The sequence below is a fragment of the Bombina bombina genome, chromosome 3 (genome assembly GCF_027579735.1).
Source record: "Bombina bombina isolate aBomBom1 chromosome 3, aBomBom1.pri, whole genome shotgun sequence".
NCBI classification, from domain to species: Eukaryota; Metazoa; Chordata; class Amphibia; order Anura; family Bombinatoridae; genus Bombina; species Bombina bombina.
This window is the reverse complement of record NC_069501.1, coordinates 90,752,420-90,758,419: the sequence shown is the minus strand read 5'-3', so window position 1 is coordinate 90,758,419 and position 6,000 is coordinate 90,752,420. Positions and strand designations below refer to the sequence as shown.

Here is a 6,000-nt window from a genome sequence, read left to right as displayed (position 1 = left end):
CTGAAGACTCACGCAGAAACAGGGGTATTTGGCCCCATTAAGGGCCATGATAAATCGTCCCTAGTGTATTTTTGTGTTTTGTGCTTAGCTTGGCAGTGTAGTTAAAAATATTATTTTTACAAATTCTACTTTTATATTGTTTTTTAAACTGATCCTTGCAGTGTTAGTAAGCAGAAAGGAGCATTTATTTTTCACATTTAATTTTGTTCTTACAGCTTAAACAATTTCTATTTTACATATATGGGACATGGTGATCTTTCTTCAAGTAAGAAAACTAGTGATACAATTCTAGCTCACAAAGAATGATAAGCTTTATTGTTAACCAAAAAATATATACAAAAAATGGAAAAGATATTTTTGATTCACCAATCATAGGGGGTCTTGAATAAAAGATTAAAAATAGACAGGATCATGAATATAATGAGCGAGAAACAAAATACAGTTTCTTGTTAGTACAGAGTCAATCAGTTCACACTGCTATTATGAATAGAGTCATAATGACGTTATGAGAATGTGTGATATTAATGATTAGTGCTATTGTGTCTTCTAATAATATTACTGACTGATATTTTTGTATGATATGATGTGCTTCTTCAATACTAAAATGTGTGATTGAAGATATTTCCTGTAAAACAGACATTTGATGCATATTAGTGCGAAGCTTAACCCCTTAGTGACCAGAACATTTTTACATTTTCTTACCGTTAAGGACCAGGGCTATTTTTACATTTCTTCGTGTTTGTGTATAGCTGTGATTTTCCTCTTACTCATTTACTGTACCCACACATATTATATACATTTTTTCTCGCCATTAAATGGACTTTCTAAAGATACCATTATTTTCATCATATCTTATAATTTACTATAAAAAAAATTATAAAATATGAGGAAAAATGGAAAAAAACACACTTTTTCTAACTTTGACCCCCAAAATCTGTTACACATCTACAACCACCAAAAAACACCCATGCTAAATAGTTTCTAAATTTTGTCCTGAGTTTAGAAATACCCAATGTTTACATGTTCTTTGCTTTTTGCAAGTTATAGGGCAATAAGTACTTTGCTATTTCCAAAGCACATTTTTTTTTATGGCACAAATGGTTGTGCTTCTCTGGGATCCCCTTTGTTCATAAATAGCAGACATATATGGCTTTGGCATTGCTTTTTGGTAATTAGAGGGCCGCTAAATGCTGCTGCGCAGCAGTTAAAGGGTTAACTAGGTAGCTTGTATGGTTAATTTTAGCTTTAGTGTAGAGATCAGCCTCCCACCTGACACATCCCACCCCCTGAATCCTCCCTGACTCCCCTCTAATAGCTCTTTTCCCTCCCCCACCTCACAATTGTCACCGCCATCTTAAGTACTGGTAGAAAGTCTGCTATTACTAAAATAAAAGGCTTTATTTTATATATACACTGTATATAAATTCTGCTGTGTTGGATCCCTCTTAGCCCCCAACCTCCCCCCTGATCCCCCCATACAGCTCTCTAACCCTCCCCTCTCTACCTATTTGCCACCATCTTGGGTACTGGCAGCCCAGTTTGTCTGCCCTCAATATCCTACCTCCCTCCCCTTCCCAGATCCTTTGCCCAACATTAATTCCCCCCCTCCCTCTCCATCCTTCCCATACATTTTCTGTTAATAATATAAATGTGGCCCTCTCAGCATCGGTGGGTAAAAAAGGGTATTGCAGTAATGCCTCAATATCGAGGCATCACTGCAATACCCTGAAAGCGATCACCATCGCTTCCAGCACTTGAAACACCAGAGGACGTGTCAGGCACGTCCTTGGTTGTTAAGGGGTTAAAGGGACAGTCTAGTCAAAAATAAAATTTCATGATTCAGATAGGACATTTAATTTTAAACAACTTTCCAATTCACTTTTATCATCAATTTTGCTTTGTTCTCTTGGTATTCTTAGTTGAAAGCTAAACCTAGGTTGGCTCATATGCTATTTTCTTAGCCCTTAAAGGTCACCTCTTATCTGACTGCAGTTTAAATTTTTTCACAACTAGAGGGCGTTAGTTCATTTGTGCCATATAGATAACAATCACCTAGATTACAAGTTTTGCGCTATAGAGGGTGCGAAACAAACGCAACTAAAGTTGCGTTATTTCACCTCCCATAGCGCTGCCATTACGAGTTTTTGAAAAGCCGCCTTGTGCATGCAATATGGTTGTGTTGAGCTCCATACTGCTCAAAATACAAATTATTCCTATTCTAATACCCCGTTTTAAAAAAAACACCCCAAAATAAAAGAACCCTAATCTATAATAAACTACCAATAGCCCTTAAAGGGGCCTTTTGTAGGGCATTGTCCTAAATAAATTAGCTCTTTTTCTAAGCAATAAAAGCAAACCCCCACCCCCCCAAACCCACAAAATGAAAAAACCTAATCTACCCATTGCCCTGAAAAGTACATTTGTATGGACATTGCCCTTAAAAGGGCATTCAGCTCTTTTTCTTGCCCTTAAAAGGACATTCAACTCTTTTTCTTACCCTTAAAAGGACATTCAGCTCTTTTAAGACAAGCCCAAACCCTAATCTAAAATAAAAACCCACCCCAAAAAAACCTTTAAGAAACCTAACACTAACCCCTCTTTAGGTACTCACAGTTGCTGAAGTCCAGCTTGAACGTTCTTCATCCCAGAGGCTCCATCTTCATCCAGGTGGCTCCATCTTCATCCATCAAGGGACCAACATATTCTTCATCCCTGCGGAGGTGGAGCGGTCGATGCGTGGAGGCGGAGGTCCAGGCGAAGGTCAAAGGCGGAGGTCCATCGATCAGACGTGGAGGTCCTCTTCATGTGATCGTCCGCTGCACACTGAAGATTCAAATGCAAGGTACCCCTTTTATACTGGGGGCACCATTGCATTCCTATTGGCTGAAAATTTTAAATCCACCAATAGGAATTAGGGCTGCTAAAATCCTATTGGCTGTTCAAATCAGCCAATAGGATTTAAGCAGCTCTCATTCCAATTGGCTACCTAATTAACCCCTTAATTGCTGGGCATAATAAAAGTGTGGTGCGCAGCAACATTTAGCGTCCTAATTACCAAAAAGTAATGCTAAAGCCATATATGTCTGTTATTTTTGAACAAAGGGGATCCCAGAGAAGCATTCACAACCAAATAGCAAATATTTATTTTACACTTTTATTAACAAATATGCTTGAAAACAGACGTTACCAGGGGGGAATAAAGTAAATCCAGGGTTAAGCAACCTCTGAACTAATTGTAAATGTGAGTTACAAAATCTAGAGACCCCCACCGGTAATTGGACAAATAAAATACGGATGTTTATAGAAGGCTAATAAAGAATGGGATATGTCACTTCCATGCTTCAAATAAATAATAGCCAAATTCTATAGCATCCACACTTAAAATAAGGGCTAGTGGACTGGGTGTAGCGTGTCTAATCAAATAATCAGACAGGGTAGGGAAGTTAGCATAAAGGTAATTTCATACACACAAGGTAGGTTCTTATAAAACAGGCATACAAATGCTCAAGCTATGCGCTCAAAGGCGTCCTCCTGCCTGCGTACTGCTCTGATTTAACAGAGTCAGCCGATTTCTGGCTAAAATCCCTATCAGATAGAGCTGGCTCACATACAATCAAGTTGTTCTCATATACACGATGGATGTATTGTATTCGGTACAAACTGTCAACTTCAATTCCTCTCAATTAAGTTCAAGTAGATAGATTCAATTCAAAATCAAAAATTACTGTGTAGCTTGTAGCGTAATAGCGTATAAAGCTTGACAGAAATGTAGCTGCTTGTTAACTTGGCAATAAAGCATACTCCTGAATGACAGTTTTAAGTATTTTAACACCCCCCCTATAGTAGCAGATAAAGTGCAAAACTATAGCGGTATAAAATTACAGCGGTATAAAGATTGAAAACCGCTAGTGTAAGTAAAGTAAATTTAAGTATGTGACTAGCTCGCACGCATTATTTCACCCAAGGCCACGCCCACCGACGCGTTTCCGTCACAGAACGTGACTTCGTCAGGGCATAGGGCCAGCCCAGCATTTGGTACGAAAAGTTATAGTAAACTGTTGTCATGGCAACTGTAAAAAGCATTAGAAACGGAGGTGTAAGACTCCGTTATGGCCTCATTCTGTCATTTTACTTATACTCTGTACTGAGTATGTATTCTGCCTTAAATACATTGCTCATTTGTAAAAAATAAATAAATAAATTATTAGAACAGAAAGGAACATATGAATTCATCATTTTATTGACGCTGACCTCTTTTGTGTAGGGGTATTTTGTGCATCAATATGTGTACTAGTATTGGGTGGGAAGGTTGTATTCCCTAGTAATTTATTGGGAGAGTTATATTGGGAGCGGAATATAATGCTTATACAGCATATTGTATTCGATATTTATAGAATACCTAGGTCGAGTATGCTGATAATTGGTATGATGTTTATAAAATGGAAAAGATATACATATTAAATTTCTTATTGTAGGTAAATTGTAGTTGTTTATAGTAGCTTGTCTGGGAGGTCAAAACTGAGTTAGTTATTACCACCTATGTAGCTTGGGGGGATAAACTATCAAGTCAATCCATCTTTAAAGAAACAGATATTTATTTATTAAAGCATAAGGTTATTTAGGATATGAAATTATCATTGTGTGTAAAACGTTATTATTAGTTTCGTTAAAATCAAGTAATTTCAGTTAAATATTGTTATAAATCAGCATCCTTTTGTTTTGCTTCGTATTGGGGAAGTAAGCTCTGTTAGTTCATGACCTTGGACAGAAATTAGTAATCTTAAATCCACAATAAGATGTATATCCTTAACCATATTCTATAAAAAGCATTTATATGAAATTGCTTCATTTAATCCCCTAAGTGAAGTGGATTTCAATTCGTGAATCCATCTACACTCTTTCTGTAATAACATTTTGTTAATGTCGCCCCTTCTCCCTTTTAATTTTATTTGTTCGATTGCACAAAAATAGATTTCATATTTGTGTCCCTAATGTTCATTGTTCATGTGTTGTGCTACAGGAACATTTCTGTTCCATTTTATGTCCCCTATGTGTTCTAACACTCTAGTTCGTAACTCTCTTGAGGTCTCACCCACATAGATTTTTGGGCATTTGCACATTGCAATATATATGACTTGCTTAGATCTGCAATTTAAAAAATCTTTAATTTCATACTGTTTGTTAGTGTCAGGGTGTATGAAGGTTTTTGTTGGGGTCATGTTCTTACAGGCTTGGCATCTTCCACATTTGTAAAAGCCTTTGGTTTCTCTCAACCATGTTCTTGGTGTGTCTTTTGAGTAATGACTCTCCATAAGTATGTCTTTAAGGTTTTTGGACCTTCTATATGTAATATTGGGTTTTTCAGATATTACTTCTTTAAGGTCTTCGTCTTCCTGAATAACATGCCAATGTCTTTGGATGATATTTTTTATACAGACATTCTTATCATCGTATGTTCCAATGATTCTTATGGGTTGTTGTTCATTTATTGGTTGTGCAATTGCTTGGTTGTTGGTTTCCAATAGTGTAGTTCTATTTAGTAATTTGGCTCTTTGATATGCCTTTTTAAGGCATCTGCCTGGGTATCCCCTTTCTTTAAATCTTCTTTGTAGCTCCCTTGCTTCTCTCTCAAAATCTGATTCTGTACTGCAGTTTCGTCTGGCTCTTAAATATTGGCCAAAAGGAATGCCCATTTTCAATTTCTTTGGGTGATAGCTCTCCCATTTGAGGAGACTGTTAGTAGCTGTTTCTTTTCTATATAGTTTTGTGTTCAGCGTGCCATCATTCTCTTTTCTAATCTCTAGATCAAGAAATGAAATTTTGTTTGAATCAATACTAGAAGTATACCTCATTCCATCTTTGTTATTATTCAACCAGATCATGAAATTTTCAAAATCATTTTTGGTGCCTGTCCATAGGATTAGAACATCATCAATGTATCTAATATATAAGTCCATATATTGCATATATGGGTTAGTATCTTCATTAAGTATACTTTTG

The 6,000-nt window shown here is 36.6% G+C and overlaps 1 protein-coding gene across 3 annotated transcripts in view; it reads left to right on the top strand.

Moving 5' to 3' along the window:
• Window positions 1-6,000, top strand: part of B3GALT5 (beta-1,3-galactosyltransferase 5) — a 143,662-nt gene that overhangs the window by 105,275 nt on the left and 32,387 nt on the right. The window lies entirely within an intron of this gene.